The 24,734-nt window shown below is 33.1% G+C and overlaps 1 protein-coding gene across 3 annotated transcripts in view; it reads right to left on the bottom strand.

Annotated features, from left to right (window-relative positions):
* Nucleotides 1-18,070, bottom strand: part of sipa1 (signal-induced proliferation-associated 1) — a 51,628-nt gene extending 33,558 nt beyond the window's left edge. For all 3 annotated transcript variants that reach the window (XM_028466804.1, XM_028466803.1, XM_028466806.1), the window contains exon 1: nucleotides 17,761-18,070. The gene's annotated coding sequence lies outside the window, so the exon portion shown is untranslated. The remainder of the gene's footprint in view (nucleotides 1-17,760) is intronic.
* Nucleotides 18,071-24,734: the final 6,664 nt, after the last annotated feature.

The raw sequence follows: 24,734 nt of genomic DNA, 5'->3' as shown, positions 1-24,734 counted from the left end.
AATGACAACAAAAACACATTAACTTATTCTAAAAACACACATTATGACAAGTGCAATACACAAAATGAGAGAAAAATATACAAAACAACAACAAAACAAACAAAAATACTCCATAAACACAACATGGCATAAAAAAAGACATAAATATACAAAACAGGAACAAAAGTACAAAAAATGATGAGAAAAATAAACAAACATCACAATAACATTACTCTAATAACAGATTATGAAAACACAAAACTAAAAAAATCTTACCACAGGCCTTCATTTTGACATGTTAGCATCAGTCATTGGGTAAATTAACATTTACTGTAGCTCAGTTCTAAATAATATCTATAACTGCATGATTACACCTTAACAAATGTATAGATAGTTGTCTACACGTGGAAGGGTTAAAAATAGAAAACAATAATACAGTATTTTTCCAGTGAACTGGGCCTGAACCTCTTCAACCCCGCTCCAGTGGTCCGTAACTCTAATGGATTTTAGTGTTGTAAAGAATGAATAAAATCACACATTTTATACCTCTCTGTAATCCTCAGAACTCAGCTACAACTGTATCCAACCCACATTCAGAACCAAAGACCACAGCACACACACCAGGCCATTATGTTCAAAGAGGGAACAGTCGACAACTCTGCAAACTCAGCATTTTCCACTGCTGTGAGTCACAAAATAAACATAAAGCTCTATAACACAAGCATACATTAAACTACAGGCTGAGCTGAATCCACTGTTATACAGGTCGGGTATGTTACGTACCAAAACAACGCCATAAAATCAGAAAATACACAGCGTAAAAAGTCAACAATGATGACAAATTGTGTCTTATCTTTGTTGTTTCTTATCAAAAGCTGCTCCAATGTGAATAAAACTCCATATTTTTGATAAAATAAAATCGTGTCGTCGGACAGATACCATCATTACACACATCTGATAACTTCTCAGTCGACAAATTCGTCCAATGAGGTGCACAGCGCTCGTGCGTAAAATGGCTGGTCCCTACTTTATCCAGCTCTGATTGGCCAGGGCTAAAGCCACTCCCATAGTGTTTGATATCAACAATTTCTACAGGCTCTCAATTTTCTAACGCTGTGTCAATCATTCTGATTGGTCAAAGCATTGCTGAACAGAGCCATGCGTAACAGCATCAAAGAACAAAAATTAGCATTACGCATAGCACAGCAGAAACCTGAATAAAAATAAATATGTGTTTATTTCAAGCCAAATTGCAACACCTAGTGGTCAAACATAAATCTAACAATAATTGGAATCAATTTGACTGACACATTACAGTTACAAAACTTATTCCCAAACTTGTGGCAGGTGAACTTTTTTGTATAAAAACACGTGTATCTTTGGCCTAATGTTTATTATTATCACCAAACTTACTGCAGTTTATGTCCATACATTAGTTCAATTATTTCTGCTTTTATAGCCTTCGTTAATGACAATTACTTTACATTTTATGTAAATTTCTAGTTTTTTTGGGCAGACGACAGATTTCTGTAATTACAACATGATTTATTGTCACTCAGTATCAAATATTTACAAAATGTCACAATCTGTAACCACTAAGAGTCCTACTTCAATCTCAACAAAAATTAGCCATGTAGTGACGTCATGTCGAAGCTTAGAAAATTTTTATTTGTGATGGGAATGTGATTTTAGGAGAAAAGTGGCCAGGGCTTAAGAGGTTAAATGAGATTCTAAGGCATAGACATAGTCATGGTTGGACAGTTAAACACACTTTCTCACTCATCACTTCAACTGATGGAAATCATCTAAACCGATTTATTTGGACGTTGCACCAAAAACTCTGAAAAAAGTGACAAACTACAACAAAAAGTGAGTCAACCAATCACAGAGAATGAATAAAAACACTTCTATGCAGCCATCTATAGCAGGGGTTCTGAACCTTGGGGTCAGGACCCCATTTTGGGGTCGCAAGACACTGGGAGGGCATTGCCAGATGCCTTCAAGAACCTAAGAATATTTTTTCTAAACAATTTCAACCCATTTTCTTATTTTCATCATTTTTCTGCAACTTCACCAAACTCTCCATATTTTAACCTATTTTCATCACTTTTTCTTGCCATATTTTTGCCCCCTTTTAATGTATTTTTGCTACATTACTCACATTTCTGACACTTCTACATCACATTTCAATGCCTTTTCTGTACATTTTTTCTACTTTCAAGACATTTTTGGAACTTACAGTATTAGAGGTTAGATCGGGCGTAAATTATTATTTTATTGAACGTATTGCTGCCGGTATAGACTAGTAGGGCGGTGCCTCACCCAGCGAGGGAGGCGTAGCCCAGAAGGTTTTGTAATGACGTGACTCGAGCCGTTATCACAGTTTTACAGGCTTTAATGGAGGTCGTAGTAACACGCCAAAAATAAACGACCACACAAAGAACCGTCTCACACCGTCATACACTCACACTACCGTGGGAACAGAATTGTTCATGAGTCTTTTCCCCAGCCAATCAACACTCAGAACACATGGAAACAAAGACACACATTGGAACATAACCAGAACATAGAACCCAGTCCGTTACAGTATACAGACCAGACCAGGCACAGACCTGACTGAAGCACGCAATTATATTTGTTCCCCGAGCTCCAGCAGCAAGTGAGGAATGAGCAAAATCAGCAAATAATATTCAGTGAATGTGAACGCTGAACAACTAAACACAACGTCAACATCCCGTCCCACTACTAGCAGAACTCACTTTAGAAATGACACAACAATATAGAAGTGTTTTTGTGTTTATTAAAAAATAAGATTCATGTAATAAAGATTAAAAAAAGTTTTAAAAAAAACTAAAGGTTAAAAAGAGGCCCGAGCCCGAATCTAAACCCTACGCTGTATAAACCCTTTCCACCACGTTTCCACTAAATGTCACATACTGTATGTTGATCCATTATTGTCATTTCACCATATTTCATGCTCATTTTCTGACAATTTATCCACATTCACAATTTGTTATGTCCATTATTAGGCAGTTTATTTCTACTTTTCAAAAATAACTGAGTGAACTTCTAACCTTTGGCTAATAGGACCATTTTATATCTTTAATGGAGTTCTGATGACCTTTGGGAGAAGTCATGGCCACCTGCCATCATCATCATCATCATCATTGTGTTCTTCTTCATCCTGTTCAACAGGAAAACGTCTGAACTCAGAAAATATAGCGTCATCATCATTTACATGCAAACTCAGCGAGTTGAAAGCCTCACAAACACACTGTAGCGTGTGTGTGCGTGTGTGTGTGTGTGCGTGTGTGTGTGAACTGCCAGTGAAAGGTGAAAACACAGCAGTGCTGTGATCTATTTTCACTTGGGATGGGAGGAGGCGGAGCTAATCGCTTTAGCAGCTCAGCAGCAATTAGACAAAAGTTGGATTCTAATTAAAGGCTTATCAGCGCTAGCACACAATGCTATGCTCGTGCTGCAATGTACGCTAGTTCTGTCCTGGTCATTAGATTAATGAACAATCTGAACTGTAAGAGTCGACTTGTGCATTCTGGAGTTTTTTTTATATTTTTCTGCATTTTTGGAGTCATTTTGTGTATTTTTCTTGTCGTTTTGTTAATTTTGAAGTAATTCTATGTGTTTTTGAGTCATTCTTTTGTCGTTTTTCTTGTATTTTTAAATTGATTTATTTATTTTTACAAGAACAGTAAATATTAACATAACAGCTCAACTGTAGAATATGCCAGATTTAGCCGAAAGGCTAGTTTTCATCTGTAGTCCTAGGCCAGATGTGCAATAGGCGTCCTGGAAATAGGTAAAGCTAATTGATTATCACATGACAAAATACAATAAACATGACATTTGCTGCAGCAGGAGGAATAACACAAAACACAAACAAGCAAAAAGGAGTTGATGTGTGACAGAGCTAAGAGTCCTTTAGTTCTCGTTTTGTGTGTTTTTGTGAGTGGGTGCGTGTGTTATATAGTCTTTTTTGTGCATTCCTGTTGTTTTGGTGTATTTTTCTCTATAATGTAAATTTATTTATTTATTATAAAGCTTTATTTGAAGTAAATAAAGTTTTTTTGGTGTATTTTTCTCTATAATGTCTGTTTTTTTTTAGTCATTTGTGTGTATTTTTATTGTTTAGTTTATTTTTGTAATATTTTTTGTTTTCTGGTCTTTTTGTTGTTTTGTATATTTTCTCATTTTGTGTGTGTATTTTTGTTGTTTAGTTCATTTTGTGTAGTAATTCTGTGTGTTTTTGGAGTATTTTTTGTTGTCGTTTTGTGTATTTTTCAGTCTAAAGTCTGTTTTTTTTTTGAGTCATTTGTGTGTGTTTTTGTTTTTGGATTAATTTCTTGTGATTCTCTTGTCTTTTGTTTAGGGTTTAGTCTGTTTTTGTTATTTTGTATTTTTTTTCATTTTGTTTTTACTTGTATGTGCATTTCTGTTGTTTTTTTGGTGTATTTTTTGCTATGATGTCTGTTTTAGGAGTCATTTGTGTGTATTTTTGTTGTTTTGTATATTTTCTTCTAATTTTTTGTGTATTTCTGTGTTCCATTAGTGTATTTTTCTTTATAATGCATATGTTTCTCTCATTTTGTGTTTTCTGTGTTTGTTTTGTTTCGTTTACTTGGGGAACCACACGGCGGTCATCATGTGACCGACTGTAGTTAAAAGCTGCCTTGAGGAGGTTTAAATCTACTTCTATTAGTGATTGATTCTAGGATATTTAAAGCCAGGCTCACTCACACTCACGCTATTGATTTTGTGGCTCCTCCCATATTTCAGATCATGTTTCACTCTCGCTTTACGCCTGAAAATGTCACTTCACTGAAACAGCGTCAATAATTCAACATTTTCTACCTCGTCTTACTAGAATTAAGTAGAATTGATCATATTTCTGTATTCCTAAAGCGAGCCGATCTAAATCACGTTAAACAGAAAGAAAAAAGAAACTAAACAAAGATAAAAATTAGAGAAATAAAGCAGAGATATGATACAGAAAAATAAGAATATTTGAACAAAGCTGAAAATAAGGAAGACTGAAGCTAATCTTAACTAAAATAAAAATATTTAATAAAACTGTCGTTTCAATTATTTTAATTCAAAGTAAACCTAAAATAAATCAGGTACAATTTAAAAAAAATGGAACATTTAAAGGAAGCTAGGCAGAAGCTAATTTAAACTAAGACAAATGAAATACATTTTATTTTATTAAATTGATTCAATTATAATACATATGTAAGTAATTAAACTAAGGCTGAATAACACAGGAAAGAATAAGTTACTCAAAACTAACTACAATAAAATAAATCAAAGATTCGCTTAAAAAATAGGAACATTTAAAGGAAGCTAAAAAAGAAGCTAATCTAAACTAAGATCATTTAAATAAATGTAAATATTTGAATTGAAATTTTTTATTTATATTATATTAATTGATGTATTTAATTTAAATTAAATTAAGCTAACATCAAAAATTCAGATATGATAAAAATAAATTAGAAAAATATAATGGAAGCTAAAATAAGCTATAGACTAAAGCTAATTTTTGTTGTTGCTTTTTTATTAGTTTAACACACAATAAGATAAATAACATAAAATTAAATTAGACACATACACTGTACAAAAAATTGAAGCTAAACTAAAACTGAATAACACAGGATAGAATAAGCCACTCAAATCTAAACTCATATGTAATTAAACAAGGTAAAGTAAATAAGATTAAATTCATTAATCAAAGATACAAATACCTAAATTAAGATTAATTAAAGCTAAACTATGCTAAGCTAAACAAGATTAAACAAACTATGCTAAGCTAAACAAGATTAAACAAACTAAGCTAAGTTAAAATATGAACGTACTTTATTTGATGGAGCTTTTTAAATGTCTACAGAGGAAAATATGACAGAGATGTTGAATTCCTTTCTTTTCAAAGAGCCAAAGCAGTAGAATGCAGTCATTGTCCTGTCTATGTCAGCTCTATAGAGCTGTTGTTATGGTCGTATGTGGAGGTCAAAAGACTTCGTCACAGATTCACACTGGATTAAATTTCCTCTCACATCATCCCAAATCCTCCTTCTATAAAGATATTTATCAAAAAATATCAAAAAAGCTGCTTTATGTTTTAAATATTGTTGCGCTAAACGTCTGGGTGTGTTCCTGCTTTAAGGTCACGTCACATGTTAAGTTTTACTCTATTTATGTTGTTATTTTCTATATTTTCTTCTCATTTTGGGTTTGTGTGTGTAATGTATGCCTTATTTGTGCATTTAATTCTTTTGTGTATTTTTCTGTATAATGTATGCATTTTGTGTTCTTGGACTAATGTTTAGTGCTTTTCTTCTCTTTTTGTGTAATTGTATTGAAGATTTTGTCTATTTTTGTTGTCGTTTTCAATATTTTCTTCTCATTTTGTGTTGTGTGTGTGATATATGTTTTTTTTGTGCATTTAAGTTCTTTTGTGTATTTTCATGTATACTGTATGCATTTTGGAGTCATTTTTTGTGTATTTTTGTAGTAGTAGTTTTTGGACTAATGTTTTTCTTGTTTTTGTATATTTTGTGTCGTGTGAATGTGCTTTAAGGTCACGTCACAGTTACTTCTGCGTCGTGTTTAGTTTTTTTGTGCATTTCTGTTCTTTTGTGTATTTTCTGTATAATGTATGTATTTGTATGTATAGTTACGTCTATTTTTCTAGTTTTGTATATATTTTTTGTATATGTGCTTTAACATCACGTCACATGTTACTTATGTTGTCGTTTTGTATATTTTCTTCTCATTTTGTGCTTTTTTGTGTGTGTGTAATAAGTCTTTTTTGTACATGTCTGTTCTTTTGTGTATTTTTCTGTATAATGTATGTACTGTATTTTGGAGTCATTTTTGTGTATTTTTTCTAGTAGATTAGTTAGTTTTTGGAATAATGTGTGGTCTTCTGATCTTTTTGTGTAATTGTGTGAGGGTTTAGTCTATTTTTGTCGTTTTTTTCTATATTTTCTTCTCGTTTTGTGCTTTTTTTTGGGTGTGTGTGTTTAATATATGTCTTTGTGTGCATTTTTCTGTATAATATATGTATTTGTATTTATGGTTACGTCTATTTTTCTAGTTTTGTATATACTTTTTTCATTTTGTGTGTCTGTGCATGTGCTTTAAGGTCACGTCACATGTTACTTCTGTGGCGTCGTGTTCAGTTTCAGTTCATTTTTTAATATTCACTGTTAAAAAAAAGCGTCTAAAGCAGAAGCTCCAAATCCGTCCAAGCAGACGTAGTTCTGTATTATTTTTTACTCAGCGATCCCCTCCCCTCCCCCCACACGCCATGCACAGAGGAAGTACGCTCAGACGCTACTTTTGTAGTATTGTCTGTATTAATCACAACTTCCCCTTTGGATAACACAGTGCAGCCTTTAACCCAGGCTAGACACATATAATGTAAATGTCAGAGCTATTGTTCTATGGTAAGCTACATGCTAGTCCTCTCTATTGTTCCACTTCAAATTAACCACAACGTCCATGTGCAGCAGTAGCAGCGCACCGCCCGCCACTTCCTGTTGATCACAAAATACCCTCAGGTTAAAGCCGACATGGGCAAACGGCGGTCCGGGGCCCACATGCAGCCCTCCAATGGATTTATTGCGGCCCCCAAAGTACGGTAAACACACTAGATTACACAAAAATAAAAAAAAATGCAAAAAAATTGACAAAAGGAAAACATAAAAAACTACAAAGATTACTCCAAAAAACCCAAAAAAAAAAAACCCCAAAAAATATTCAAAACAACAAGAGAAAATAAACAAAACATCCGAAAAACCTGAAAACGATTCAAATTGACAAGAAAAATACACAAAAAACATAAAAATATTGAAAATGAAAAGAAAAATACACAAAATATAAAAGAGATATAGAAAATATAGAAAATGACTAAAAAAAAGTTACGGCAAAAACACACAACAAAGGACACAAAAGTGACAACAAAAGCCACACAAATTTCCACAAAAAGGATTACAAAAAAAAACTAAATGACAACAAAATGACGTTAAAACCTACACAACGACTAGAAGAATAAACAAAAAATACAGAAAAAAATTATTAAAAAACAACAAAAGACACCAAATTGACAACAAAAATATATCAGAAAACTAAAAAATACACAAAATACAGTGAAACATACAAAAGGACACAAAAGAATGACTCAAAATACACAAAATAATGACAAAATACTTCAAAAACACAACAAAACGACTACAAAACTACAGAAAAATATGCAAAACAACTGTAAAAATGCCCAAGAATGACTCAAAAACACAAAATGACTCATAACATAGACCAGTATTCTAAAAGCTGATATATGTGACCCTTGGATGTGATACAATCACAGTTTAGGTGGTTAACGTTGCCCGTGTGTGTGTCTGGTGTGTGTGTGTGTGTGTCTTTTGCTGACTGTGTAAAACAACAGAAGCAGCACAGTGAGGAGAGCGCGCTCGCACACACACACACACGCACACGCACACACACACACAAACACACAGAGGAAAGAGCAGCTGTTGACACTGTGCCGTGTGTGATTCAAGGTTGAGAACAAAAAATACTGCGTGTTTGGACGCTACGATGGAGAAAGTAACCTCCACTGTTTCCTCTGCTGAAATAAAACCAAGTGACCATGAGACGGAACCATCATCTACTCTCATTAATACACGGAGATCAAAAGAAACACCAAAAAACACACAAGATCACTACAAAAATACACAAAATGAGATCATACACAAAAATGACTCTGAAAACACAAATGAAAAAATAACAACACAAATTCACTCCAGAAACATAAAATAAGAGAAAGATATACAAAACAACAAGAAAGATACACAGAACAATAGAAAATATACTATATTACACAAAAAAAGACTCCAAAAAGAAACAAAATAAACAAACAAAAACACAAATAACAAGAAAATAAAAACCATTCCGCAAATACACAAAATTACTCCAAAAACACACAAGATGACTATAAAAATACAGAAAAATAACAAAAATATACAAAACAATACCAAAATACACAAAAAATTACTCAGAAAACACAAATTCACTCTAATAACATGTAAAATAAGTGAAAATTTTTTTTAAACCAGAACAAAAATAAACAAAAATGTCTCCAAAAACACAAATTCACTCAAGAAACATATAAAATCAAATAAAATATACAAAACCCTAACAAAAATACACAAAGAAATAGAAAATACAACAAAACAAAAAACACAAATAACTGAAAAATAATACAAAACTACAGTACATACACAAAAAAAAATGACTTTGAAACACACAGTACGACTACAGAAACACAAATAAAAATATAGAGAGTTGAGCTATCTTTAGAAATAATAAATATGAGTGACATTTTTATCTCTGTTGTGCTACTTTATTATAATTCAGGGAAATAAAAAATCAAATAGACTTTTTAACCTGATGTGCTCGATAAAGATCAAATATGTGCCTTAATAAAAACACACAGTGGTTTTATTCCTTCAGTGTTTCAGAGACAAGGACTGAATGAAAAGATCGTTATTACATCATTTCTACCATAATAATAATAATAATGAAGAACTGACAATGTTTAAAGCACAGCCAAAGTTCCTCCTCTCTCTGGCTCCAAGAGCACATCCCGTCACTGTTTCCTGTGTGTGTGTGTGTGTGTGTGTGTGCTCTGCTTTTTACTGCTTCATCAGTAACACTGTGCTCTGTCTTATTACACATGCACCCAGGATCACTTCTGCTTTTTCTGTCTCTACACTAAAGACAATGGCCACATAGACTAAACACACAAAATGACAGAAAACCACACACATGAAAACAAAAAATGCACAAAATGACTCCCAAAACATACCAAACAAGGACAAAAACACAAAACATCTCCCAAAAATGTGAAAGAACTAAAAGGACTCCAAAAACACACCAAAAAACAACAACAATACATAAAATGACACCCAAAAGATACCAAACAATATCAAAACACAACATGACGGATAAGTGCGCAAAACTTCTCCAAAAAAGACTAAAATTACTCCAAAAATACACAAAGATGAAAGAAAAATACACAAATGACTCCAAAAAGATACCAGACAACAACAAAATACACAAAATGAGAGAAAAGATCACAAACAATCCCCAAGTAAAACTCAAAACAACAAAAAAGAATAAAATGACTCCAAAAAGACACAAAATGACAACAAAAACACAAAAAACAAATCCAAAAGATACCGGACAACGACAAAAACACAAAATGAAAAAAATCTACAAATCTAAAAAAAAAACCTTAAAATGACAATATAAATGTACAAAAAGATTCAAAAGATATCAAAGACAAAAACACAAAATGACAGAAAAATGCACAAAACCTGTCAAAACAACAAAAAAGACTAAAATGACTCCATAAAGTCATCAATCAACAACAAAAATACACAAAATTGCAACAAAAACCACAAAACATTAATAAAAATACACATAATTACAATATAAATGCCCCCAAAAGATATTAAATGGCAACAAAAATACAAAATGACAGAAAAATATACAAAACATCTAAAAAAAAATTAAAAAAAGCCCTGTCAAAACAACAAAAAAGACCAAAATGACTCCATAAACATATGAAAATACACAAATGACTCCAAAAAGATACTAGACAACAACAAAAATACAGAACATTGCAACAAAAACAACAAAATGACTCAGATGATACAGCAAAAATCACTAAAATTACTTCAATAAAAAGAAAGAAAATGATTCCAAACAGCGTACATTATGGAAAAAATACACAAAACACAAGCAAAAATATACAAGAATGAAAGAAAAACACAAAAAAACAAGTAAAACACACAAACTGTTTCCTGCATTAATAATGCTCTAATTGGTCATGATTGTAAATGCTGACATGAATGTTGATCATGTGACATCAGCTCAGTAAAAGTATCTGTCCCAGCTTTACTGTACATGAATAGTGATGAAGTGATGCCTGGAGGTCACTAAACAACACAAAAAGCTGATGCTTTCATTTAACGTGAGACACTTTGTGTTTCAGGAAAACATTATTCAACATATTTGTGCAAAGCGGGTGATTTTACATCATGAACCAAACCAAGAGCTCGTTATTCATGTGATTCCCACACGCCACAGATTCTTACATAAATACGTTTCATTAATATCACAGCGTTAACATACGCACACTGTTCCTAATCTGTTTATTTTATGATTAACAATCCAATTATATTATATCCACAAGATGAATGATTTACATGTTTCTGAATGTATTCTGTATTTGTGTACAGATCATTAAATATTTAATAATCATTTCATAAAAGTAATCAGGAATGGTTAAAATGTGTATGTAAGAATAGTTTTGAACTACATATTTCTATTATTAATACCTGGTAATAGTTTAGGGTTGATTTTAAAACAACATTATTCACCTTTTCTTTTTAAAACCTCAAAACAAGAACTCGTTCTTCTAATCCTATCAACTGGTGGTCCGGGGGCTTCATAAGGCCTTTGCCCTATTTTCACACAAACCGCCTCCAAAAACAGACGAAATGAGAGAAAAAAATACACTAAAATCACATCAAAAACACACAAGGCTACTGCAAAAATACAGGACAACAAAAATATTCAAAACAACCAAAAAAACTACAACAAAAACACAAAATGAATGAAAAATTTACAAAAATACAAAAAATGAATGAAATCAGCATTAGCCTAGCTAATAATACTGGCTAATGTTACTGCTAAGCCAATGCTAGCTGAATGCTAAAGTCAGGCTAATGCTAGGCTAATATTACTACTAGGCTAATGCTAACGCCAGGCTAATGTTACTGCTAGGCTAATGTTAGTGTTAAGCTAATGCTAGGCTAACATTACTGCTAGACTAATGTTACTACTAGGTTAACACTAATTCCAGGCTAATTCTATGTTAATGTTATTGTTAGGCTAATGCTACTGCTAGGCTAATGCTACTGCTAGGCTAATGTTAGTGTTAAGCTAATGCTAGGCTAACATTACTGCTAGACTAAGGTTACTGCTAGGTTAACGCTAATTCCAGGTTAATGTTACTGCTAGGCTAATGCTAATGCCAGGCTAAAGTTAGAGCTAGGCTAAAGTTACTGCCAGGCTAAAGTTAGAGCTAGGCTAATGCTAATGCCAGGCTAAAGTTACTGCTAAACTAATGCTAACAACCTAAGAATGTTTGACCAGAGAGACAAGCTTTGAGGTCAATTTTCTGTGTTCAAAACAGGGGACGGGACTTAGATAAGCAAACTGCTTCTCTCGTCTCCTTTTTCGGCATGTATAAAAAAAAAGAAGAAAAAAGGGAATAACAAAACTTCTGTGAATGCAACCATGTCGGAAATAAACTGAATAAAAAAAAATAAAAATAAATAATGCCAGACTAATGCTACTGCTAGGCTAATGCTAATACGAGGCTAATGTTACTGTTAAGCTTATGCTAGGCTAATGCTACTGCTAGACTAATGTTACTGCTAGGTTAATGCTAATGCCAGGCTAATGCTATGTTAATGTTACTGGTAGGCTAATGCCAGTCTAAAGTTACTGCTAAGTTAATGCTAAGCTAATGCTATGCTAATGTTACTGCTAGGCTAATGCTAATACGAGGCTAATGTTACTCTTAAGCTTATGCTAGGCTAATGCTACTGCTAGACTAATGTTACTGCTAGGTTAATGCTAATGCCAGGCTAATGCCATGTTAATCTTACTGCTAGGCTAATGCCAGTATAAAGTTACTGCTAAGTTAATGCTAAGCTAATGCCAGGCTAATGCCACTGCTAGACTAATGTTAATGTCAGGCTAATGTTACTGTTAAGCTCATGCTAGGATAATGTTACTGCTAAACTAATGTTACTGTTAGATTAATGCTAATGCCAGGCTAATTCTCTGCTAATGTTACTACTAGGCTAATGCCAGCTAACGTTACTGCTAAGTTAATGCTAAGCTAATGTTACTGCTAGGCTAATGCCAATGTTAGGCTAAAGTTACTGTTAAGCTAATGCAAGGCTAATGTTACTGCTATGCTAATGCTAATGCAGTATTTAACATCCTGACTTGAATTTTCTTCAGGAAATACAAATATTCTAGCTTTTATTAAAAAAAACATGAAAAAAAAACTACAACAAAAACACACAAAATGAGTGAAAAATACACAAAATTAATTAAAAAAACACTTAAAAAATACAGAAATTTACAACAAAAACACAAATGATGCAAAAATATGTCAAAAAATAACAAAAGGATACAAAACGTACAAAATTACTCCAAAAATACAAGAGATGACTATAATTTACAGAAAAATTTACAAAACCACAGAAAAATGGCTCATATAACACAAAACACTTGGGTGCTGATTTGATTAATGTTGCGCTTTTGATTTATTAAGTATTACGATTTGATAGTAACACTTATCACAATTTTAAATTCCTTATTTTCCTCATCCAAATGCAAAGATTTAATGATATATGTATATATCCAAGATAGAACTGACTCTAAAATGTTAAATATTTATTGAACCAAATGATAAAAATGGTTCACACTGCTGCCACTGTGCCATCCCATGAAGGATAGGCCGCGCCCACAGGGAGCATGGGGGGAGGAGCCGTGTAGACCCGCTCAGAACAAGGGAGATGACACATTGCTGACTCAGATGACAGCACGAATCTGCCTGGTAACGTCATCCAGAGATCAGACGTGTGTCATTGGTCTGAGAAACCAGAGCCAAAAGTACCAACACTCACTAGGGGCAACTGGAGGTCAGGGGGCCACACGCGGCCCTCGGCCTAATTTGTTTGGCCCTTAAAACAACACAGACACACGCAAAATGACTCCACAAACACACAAAATTACATTAAAGAAGATAAAGCTACAAAAATTAGCAAAATTAAAAATTATAATTTATAAAATCCATCCTTCCATTTAATGATTCTCACCAGCTTGTTTCTTTTTGAAGGATTGCATGGCAATTTATAAATATCAAACATAAAAATAATACACAAATATAAACAGTAAAAAGCAAAAAATATAATTCACAAAGAAATATGTAAAAATACAACGCACAAACGTAAAAATATCAATATAATACACAAAAGTATAATCCATGAATATAAATGTAAAAGAATATAAAATAATACAAGTATAAAACAAAATATAATACATAAAAAATATAACAAAACAAAAATATAATGTAAAAATATACAAAACATTAATTTAGAAAATCACAAAATTACAACAAAAATACTCCAAAAACACCAAAAACAGAAAGAGAGAGAGAGAAAAAAAATACAAAAAAACTAAAATAGACAAAGATGACAGGACAAGAAGAAAAAACCTCACACAAAGCCTTTGTTGTTTCCTGTGTTAATAATGCTCTGATTGGTCGTTATTCTAATGCTGACATGAATGTTGATCATGTGACAGATACAATCACATGTTTGTGTCCCCGCTGTGATAAAAGTAGCTCATCTCTGACCTAATAAAAGAACTTCCTGGTGTGATTGTGCCTGTTGTTCATTGTATCATTAAATTAAATGAAAATGAAATATCAGTTAAATATTAGTTGGGAGTTGACGTTTAACGTTTAAAGGCGTGGCGCCCTCGGGTGTCACGTCTGTGTTTGGTAAAGGAACAGAACAAACAGTGTTTCAGTTGTGATAGACAAACAATGTTATAATCCACTGTGTGTGTGTTTCTATGTCCACTATGATATGTTAATATAATGCTAATCCACACGTTTCAGTTATTTATTCCAGCATTTACAGGTCTGATGACTGTTGGTCTGCTTATGGATTTAAAAATGGACATCCATCATATCCATCAACTCCATCCATCACATCCATCTTCTAAGACAGAGGTGAACAACTTCCACACAGCGTGGGCAACGAAAATGTGTTTGTTTAATTGAAGGACCACATTTTCAACATTCATGTCAGCATTTAGAATAATGAGCAATCTGAGCATTATTAACACAGGAAAGAACAAAGACTTTCTATAGTTATTTTGTGCTTTTGTTATCCTTTATGTACTTTTCCTGTAAAACATATGTTTTTTGGAGTCATATTGTGTATTTCTGGTTGTTGTTTTGCTTGTTAGTACTGTGGGTTTGCAGAGTATTTTTTTGTGCTTTTCTTGTCTTTTTGTCTACTTTCGTATTCATTTTCTGTAATTTTGTATATATTTGGAATCAGTTTGTGTATTTTTGTTGTTTGTCTTTTTTGTCATAATTTTGTGGATTACTGTTGTCGTGTTGTTCATTTTTGTAGTAGTTTTGTGTGTTTTTGGATTATTTTCTGTGTTTTTCTTGCCTAACTGTATTTTCCTGTAAAATACATGTTTTTTGGAGTCATATTGTGCATTTGTGTTGTCATTTTGCGTTTTTTTGGAGTGATGTTTGTGTATTTCTGGTTGTTGTTTTGCTTGTTAGTACTGTGGGTTTGTGGAGTAATTTTTTGTCTTTTTGTCTAGTTTGGTTATTTTTTGTAATTTTGTATATTATTTTGAGTCATTTTTTTTGTGTTATTTGGCGTAAATGTATGCATTACTTTTGTCGTTTTGTTAATTTTTTGAATTTTCTGTGTTTTTCTTGTCTTTTACTGTAATTTCCAGCTTTTGTTTTATGTATTTTTCTAGTATAAAATGAAACCGAGGGCCGTATGTGGCCCCCAGGCCACCAGTTGCCTATGTCTGTTCGAGGATGACGGAGTGTGTGCGGAGCCTAAAGCCAGATACGACTACGACAGCTCATCAATCCATTACTCACACAGCAATGTTCACACCCTGTCACCAATCAGTTTCATTTATACAGATCATATGACTGTGTGACTGCACGTGTCAACTTAAGGCCCGGGGGCCAAATACGGCCCTTTAAACCAGTGGTTCTCAACCTTTTCAGCCCTCAACCCCCAAAATAAAGGTCCCAGAGAGCGGGGACCCCCACTGTAGCTGAAGGTGGTTGAACACAGACATGAACATTGGAGACAGGACCATCTATAAGGGGGAATAAAGGGGAGAGATTTTTGGGGTCCATCCATAAAGTCAGTAAAATGATGGTTCATTGTTCTATGAATCTGTGATAACCACATTTATTTATTCATCTGAATAATATCCACTTTATCCAGGAATGTTTATTATATTATTATAGTCATCTTAAAGATGGAAATCACTAATAAAAATGGTTAAAAGTGAACAAAAATTGTGAAAAGGGTGGTGAAATGATGGATTTTAAAAACCACAGAAATCGGTAAAAAGTGGCAAATTAGAGAAAAAGTGGTAAAAAGGATTTAAAGTGTCAATATTGGCTTAAAAGTGGCAGAAAAAATTAGGAACAATTATTTTAAACTGGCACATAAAGACCATGACAAAACGGGAATGTGGTTAAAAAAAAAAGCATGAAATATGTTGAAAAGAGGTTAAAAGTGACAATAATGGGTCAAAATGTGACATTAGGTGGAAAAGGTTAATAAAATGTTTTAAAAGTGGAAAAAATGTGTAGAAAAGGCATTGAAATCTGTCAGAAGTGTCAGAAATGAACATTCTAGATTTATTACTGGATCATCAGAAGAAGCATTAAATGAGTAGTGATTTATTTCACTTTACAGTGCATTTCAAAGAAAATGTATAGTTTTTGTTTTTTAATGAGGTTTTTTGTTATTTTTCCACAATTCTTTAAAACTTTTTCTTTACAGTTTAAATATACAGTAAGATTGTGTGTGCATGTTGTTAACACACACACACACACACACACACACACAGAGAGAGAGAGATGTATATAAAAATAAACAGTCAAAGTTGACTCTGGCGGTAAAACTCGTTGCCTCCATCAGCTTTGAAGCGTCAGCCAATCAGCTTCCTGCTCCATTTCCTTCTAATGTTTCATCGTTTAACTGTGACCAGTGGCCAAAGAGCACACACCACACACACCACACACACATTACACACACACACACAGTGCAGCAGCACAATGTAAATTAAAAGGCCCATCCTTTGAGGGCATCAGCTTATGTAAGACGCTAGTGATGCTACTGCCCCCCCCCCCCCCCCCCCCCACACACACCACACACATTTCTTTCTTTCTCTTCATTTAGCTCCTTAAACCCTGAATATTGTGTGTGTGGGGGGTGGGGGGTGGGTGGGGGGCTGTCTTCTCTGCCACCTTGAAAAACCATCTTCATTCCATCATGGTTGTGTATGAGATGCAGTGGAGGGGGGTGGGTGGGGGGGTCCGTACACAGTAATCCTGCTATTCTTTGTGTCCCTGCATCTTCATTCTCTCATCCTCTCTGACTAGACCCCCCCCCCACCACCCCTTACCTCCCTCATGCCTTGCTCATGAGTCCTGCAGCAGCTTTTTACCCAGACATAATGTCACTGAAAGACAAATTTAGCTGCTTTGGGGGCGAGCAACACAATGGAGAGAGAGAGGGAAGATGATGGGGATGGAGGGATGGAGGGAGGGGGATGGGGTGGGGGGTTACAGTGGGGGGAGGATGAGGATGATGAGGAAGAGGAAGGCAGGCCTGAGAGATGAAATGCGACAAAGGTTGTGAGCTGGGTTTGAAACGAGGAATGTAACGTGGTGAAACGGGAGTAAAAACGCAACACAATGAGCGGCGAGTGGAGGGGGTGGGGGGTGGTGGGGGTAATATATCATGCCATTATTACACGTCCTGTGTCTCTGAGTGGATTATGTGGCGACAGATGCCTATGCTGTTGTAAATGTGAATAAATGAGTCTCACCTCCACATTGTCAGAGCTGCTCAGCGCTGCCTCATTTCATCCTGTTCCTCTCTGACGACTCCCTCCCCTTCTCTCCCATGACAGCATTTTTCTGCTCTCCGTCTCCACGCGAGGCTTCTCTCCTCCTCCTCCTCGTGTCTCTGTGCTTCCTCCTGTGTCTGATGTGTTCTTCCTCTCACTAGCAGCACTAGCACTAGCAGCTAACCACACGCTCACTTCCCTCTCCGTCTACCGGCTCCTCGGTGCTGTTGTTAAAGTCAAGAGGCAGGTTGATTTGTTCCGTCCTCTCTCGCTGATTCTATTCCATTCACATCACACTAAAGCCCACCCCCTCTCCTCCTCTTCCCCCTCCCCCTCTTCTTCTTCTTCCCCTCGTCACTGAGTTTGAGGCAGTGACAGAAAAACAGGAGCAACATCACTAAATATATACAGTATGAGTGCAGACTCGGTCTAATGTTATGCGTCCCCCAAAGTGAACGTACAAAATGACTGAAAAACACACAAAACAGAAGCAAGAATACATTCAAAAATAAAGAACTACAACATTGCATAAAAATACATTAAAAGACGAAAAACACAAAACTACAACAAAATGTGGCCCCCAAATTAAACACAAAAACTCACAAAATACACAAATGTTCTTCAAAAACCTGTACAAGACAACTAAAGAAATAGTACAAAAATATGAAAATGAAAATAATAATTCAAAATGACAGAAAAATACATAAAGAACAGCAAAAATATACAAAATGATAACGAAAATACACCAAAATATTCCAAAAACACTAAATGATAAAAAAATAATATATACAAATTACAATTAGAGCAAAAACACACAATGTAATTGAAATATAGAGAAAAGCAAGAACAAAATTACTTCAAAAAATATAGTAGAAAATACAGAAAATAACAAAAGTACACGAAAGACAAGAAAAACAAAAAATCTCTCAGCAAACCCGCAGTACTCACAAACAAACAAACGACAAAAGAAATACATATAAATGACTCCAAAAAAACATATTTTACAGGAAAATACACAAAAGAACAACAGAAATGCACAAAATGCTTCACAACGAGCAAAACAACAACAAACGCACACAAAATGACAGAAAAACACACAAACTACTGATTACTGAGGCATCAGAAAATTTTAAATTAAATGAACACTGCTTTGTTTACTAAAGTGAAATCATTTCAAATCAAAAACAATAAAATGTGAACCCTGTTAAAACTTTCAAGTTTATCCTTATATATTTTTATGTTATTAAGGTGACACATTTAAGACTTCTTTCAAAGTGCATTACAAATTATTTTTGATATAATTTTTTCACAATTCTTTAAAACTCTTGTTTTTTAACTGTTTGAATAATCAGTAATATGTGTATGGTGTAATTATATCATGTAATAATTGATTAACTTACAGTTTTTGTACTTTTCTGCAGTATTATTTATGTTGGTATTTGTTTTATTTTTTACTGTCTGCTCTTGTTTCATCATGTATTCTAATTTATTCTATTCAAATAGAAAACAACAACAATTGAAGTTTATCTATTTTATATATTTAATGTTATTAGTGTGAAGTACATTAATAATAAAATATATATATATATATATTTTTTTTTCGACAATTCTTTAAATTTTTTTTTTTTTTACAGTTTAAATCAGGTTCTCAACCTTGGGGTCGGGACCCCATTTGGGGTCACCAGAATAATATCCACTGTTATCCAGGAAGTTTAGTATTATTTGATCCATAGTATATAGTCATATCAAAGATGTAAATTCTTGTTTTAATCAGAAATTTAAAAAATGGGTTTAAAGCAGAGACATCCAGAAGCGTAGGCGGCGGGCGGAATCACCTACTACTCTTTTTGTGACCGCCTTCTACTCTTAAACATGTTCATAAATTGTTCTTTACCACTTAGCATCAAAAGAATATCTGTAATATTACGTGAATATCTGTAAAAGTCATGTTTTTCTATTAGCTCTGTCTGCTAGCATAGCATTTCTTCTTCCCTGCACAGAATAGCTGCATCCCAACCAAACACTGGGTTACCAGCGCCCTCTGCTGGTCCAAACTAATATCTGGCGGCTGCAACTGAAGGAAAACAATTATTCTCTCTTAACATTTCCCCAATAATATAACAAATATTAACGTTCACAACATTACTGAATTCAACTAAATTAAATAAACATGATCTTTAAAAAAGTTTTAACAAAGAAAAAGAGTCGCTGGTAAGAATAATTCACAAAACAAAATTTGAAAAAAGTTGAAAAAAGGGAAATGTTTTTGGTCAAGTCGTCGATGTAATGTTTTTGTTGATGATTTTAAACATTCTTATTGATTTTAAGCTCTTGATTTTTATCACGTAAAGCACATTGAGTTGCCTTGTGTATGAAATGCGCTATACAAATAAATTTGCCTTGCCTTATATGTAAAATATGAATATTAATGTACTTGTGTTAGATATATTATGAATATTAATGAGCATTGACAACTAAATATATATATATATATATATTATATATATAATATACCAACTACAAGCAAAGCACACATAAATGATTTAATTCATGCTGATTTACAGAAATTGGTTAAAAGTTGCAAATTAGATTGGGAAAACAGACAAACTTCTACTATTTTTTAAGTGTTAATATTGGAACAATTAGTTTAAACTGGCAAATACTGGATATTACAGATCCTGAATGTGGTTAAATTGGCAAAAATAAGCATGAAATATGGTGAAAATAAGTACTTAAAAGTGACAATAATGGGTTAACATATGTGACATTAGGTGGAAAGGGTTTATATAAGTGTGCTGAAAATGTCTGGAAAGTGAAAAAAAATGTGTTGTTCAACGTGTCTTGCGACCCCAAATGGGTTCCTGACCCCAAGGTTGAGAACACCTGCTTTTAAACGATGACACGCACCTGTGAGAGGAGGATGAGTCCAACGGCCGCAAAGCGTCCAGCACCATCCCCCTAATTACTGCGCAGTTTCATACCATATGGCTGTGTGTGTGTCTGTGTGTGTGTGTGTGTGTGGAAGGACTGAGATGTGAGGGGAGGCTGAGTGCGTGTCCTGTAAAGATAAGGAAAAGAAAAGCAGAGGCGTGTGGTGATAGCGCTTAAAACGGTTTGCTAACACACAAACCTAACCTAAACCTTTAAACGTGGGCAACATGCGGCTCGGGGACCACAAGCAGCCCTCAGTTAAGTTTAGTGTGGCCCCCGAAAAACTCACTCCAATACAAAATACACAAACGCTCTTCAAAAACTTATACAAGAACAACTACAGAAATAGTACAAAAATATACAAAACAATGAAAATAATGCCACAAAATGACAGCAACAACACACAAAGTGATAGAAAAATACACAAAAGAACAGCAAAAACACAACATAACTGAAATACACTATATTACTTAAAAACAACATTATGACAATAAAAATACACAAAATGATTGAAAAAAGCAAGAACAATAATGAACAAAACTACAACAAAATACACAAAATGATAGAAAAATTTACAAAACAACAAAAATACACAAAAATAACTCCAAATGCGCACACACAAAAAAATACACAAAAAATTAAATACTTAATATAAATGCCAACAAAACCCACTAAATGATAGAAAAATTACAAAACAAGAGCAAACACACAAAATTATAACGACATTACTTAAAAACACACATTATGACAACAAAAACACACAAAATGACTGAAATATATAAAAAATAAAGAACAGAAACACAAAATGGCAGAAAAAATACAAAACAATAAAAATATACAAATGTGACTTCAAACGCACACAAAAAAAAAACAATTACACACAAAATTAAAAAAATGACAACAAAACACATTAAATGACAGAAAAATACACAAAAAGGAGCAAAAATGAAAACTGCAAAAATTATACAAAACAACAACAGAAATATACTTTGTTGTTGTGCATCATGATTCATTTTGTATATTTTGTGTTTTTTAAAGTAGTTTACTGAATTATTGCAGTGATATTGTATATTTTTTCATTATTGTTTTGGTGCATTTTCGTCTACAATTACGTGTTCAACCAACACACACATTAGTGAATGTGTTTATGTAGTAAAAACATTCATTATTTTAAAGAAACAATACAATTAATGTATTGATCTTACCTGTATGGTGCATTTTATGGGTCAGGTGGATAGAAGGAGGAGTCAGAAGATAGCATGATGACCATATGAGTCATTACACCAGGCTGTACAACAACAGGACAAACAATCAGTAAATATCAATAAGATATATTTAAATTAGTAAATAGACATAAAATATACACCATTACACAACAGCCTGCACGTGTGATGCAGTGTACAGAGGCCACGTGGGGCCAAACTGCGCAGGTGTAGGAGATAAAATGATCAAAGCTCCTGGATTTATAAATAAATAAATAGTTGAACATGTACCTTTGATTGTTGTCATATTCCTCTTCTGGTAAACACGTTCGTTCTCTTGATGAGCGTCATTGACACACCTGTGATTATTACACACGTGATTATCATTCACGTGCACAACATCGCCACCTGCAGGACACGCACGGTTTAGCCTCATAGATGTATATATAGATATTTCTATCATAGATGTATATTATAGATATTTCTATCATAGATGTATATTTATAGATATTTCTAATAAATGTATATTTTATAGATATTTCTATCATAGATGTATATTTTATAGAGATTTCTATCATAGATGTATATTTATAGATTTTCTATCATAGATGTATATTTTATAGATATTTCTATCATAGATGTACATTTATAGATATTTCTATCATAATGAATATTTTATAGATATTTTTATCATAGATGTATATTTTATAGAGATTTCTATCATATAGATGTATATTTTATAGATATTTTATCATAGATGTATATTTTATAGAGATTTCTATCATAGATGTAATTTTATAGAGATTTCTATCATAATGTATATTTTATAGATATTTTATCATAGATGTATATTTATAGAGATTTCTATCATAGATGTATATTTATAGATATTTCTATCATAGATGTATAATTTATAGAGATTTCTCATAAATGTATATTTTATAGATTTCTATCATAGATGTATATTTTATAGAGATTTCTATCATAATGTATATTTTATAGATATTTCTATCATAGATGTATATTTTATATAGATTTCTATTATAGATGTATATTTTATAGATATTTCTATCATAGATGTATATTTTATAGATATTTCTATCATAGATTGTATATTTATAGAGTTCTATCATAGATGTATATTTATAGAGATTTCTATTATAGTATATTTTAGATATTTCTCAAGATGTTTTAGTTTTATTTCTCTCATAAATGTATATTTATAGAGATTTCTATCATAGATGTATATTTATAGAGATTCTATATAATCTATGTTTAGCCCAGTGTTTGGATAGAAAATTAATACAGGAAGTTACTTTATCAAACATTCATGTCAGAGTATTTAGAATAATGACCAAACTGAGCACAACAACAAACAAAAGGGTTTTGATGTAGTTTTGTATCATAGGAGTAATTTTTTTTTCCTCTTTTGTCCTAGACTCCTCCTAGACTATTAATGCAGCATCTAATGACACGTATGTCATCTCATAAAGACAATGTTATGGATGTGCAGTCGACCTTTTTTTTAGAGCCAAAATGTGAAGGTCAAGGTCGTGTCAAGTGTCAAAAACCAAAATGTTTCATATCACGATATTAATCGGACAAGATCTATGTGTACATTTATGAAAAGCTCATCTCAAGTGGGTTATTTATTTGTTGGACCAAAGCTGTACGACCTACCAGTGAAAAGATCATTAGAGGTCAAAGTTCATCACGTTAAAAAAAATAAATAAATAAAAACAATTAAAAAAATTCTCTATAATTGGCCACACATTGAGATCCAGTGCTCAGACTGGTACCATTGAACACATTTCCTTTCAATGTGTGACCTTGACCTTCGCTCAAGGTCATATTTAAGGTCAAGGTCAGCTTTCGGTTTTTAATTGCACTATAGAACTTGTCAACAATCCAGATACACATTGTCATTTTTGCCATTTTTCAATTGCCAAATACTTAATTGCCTTGCGAAATACAGGTCGTCTGTTTTATTAAATTTTGTGTTTGTGTATTTTTGGAGTCACTCTGTGTATTCATTTTTTTGTGTCATTTTTTCGTGAAATTTTGGTTGTGTATATGTGTTTTTGGAGTCATTGATGTGTAATTTAGTAATTTTGAACTGTTTTTGTGTTTCACAGTAAACGTGTGTATTTTTCTCTTATTTTTTGTATTTGTCTTTTCGTGCATTTACTTTGAAGGCAAATAATCTCCCTGAGGTCCGTTGTGTTTCTCGTGTCTGCAGTAAATTATCAGCAATAAAAAATTACAAACTGATATAGTTGTTAATTAACAGTTTGGCCACAAACAGGTAAACATGTATTTTCTTAGCATGTAAAAAAGGGAAAATTACCACCACAATTTCAGTGTTTTTGATTATTTTTTTAATAAATTCGACAACCTTTTTCATATCAAATGTTCAAATGATACTCTCACCTGTGTTTTCACATAAAGATACTAAATCCAACATCCTTTATGACATGTAAAACATAAAACACAAAGAAAGAATCGCTTTTAGGTCGTTTTTTTTTTTTTTTCCTGTTTTCATTGTTTGTGCAACCTGTTAGATAATAACACGTAAAAAAAACAAACAAAATAGACAAAGACTGTACAGTTAAATTTACATTCTTCTAACAGTTCAACATGGCTTTTTCTTCACTATGTACAGTAACAGGAACAAAGGTGAACTCTGGGGGGCGGAGGTGTTTTTTTTAGGGTAAAAATAAATAAAATATGAATATACACCAGTAGGTTTGAGTTTTCACGTGACAGTATAATGTTTTAATTTATGTACGAGTGTCCAAGCTGTTTCTGTCGGGGGTTTAA

Source organism: Gouania willdenowi, chromosome 14, assembly GCF_900634775.1.
Source record: "Gouania willdenowi chromosome 14, fGouWil2.1, whole genome shotgun sequence".
NCBI lineage: Eukaryota > Metazoa > Chordata > Actinopteri > Blenniiformes > Gobiesocidae > Gouania > Gouania willdenowi.
The sequence above is the reverse complement of the archived record's forward strand: the minus strand, read 5'-3'. Positions and strand labels throughout refer to the sequence as shown.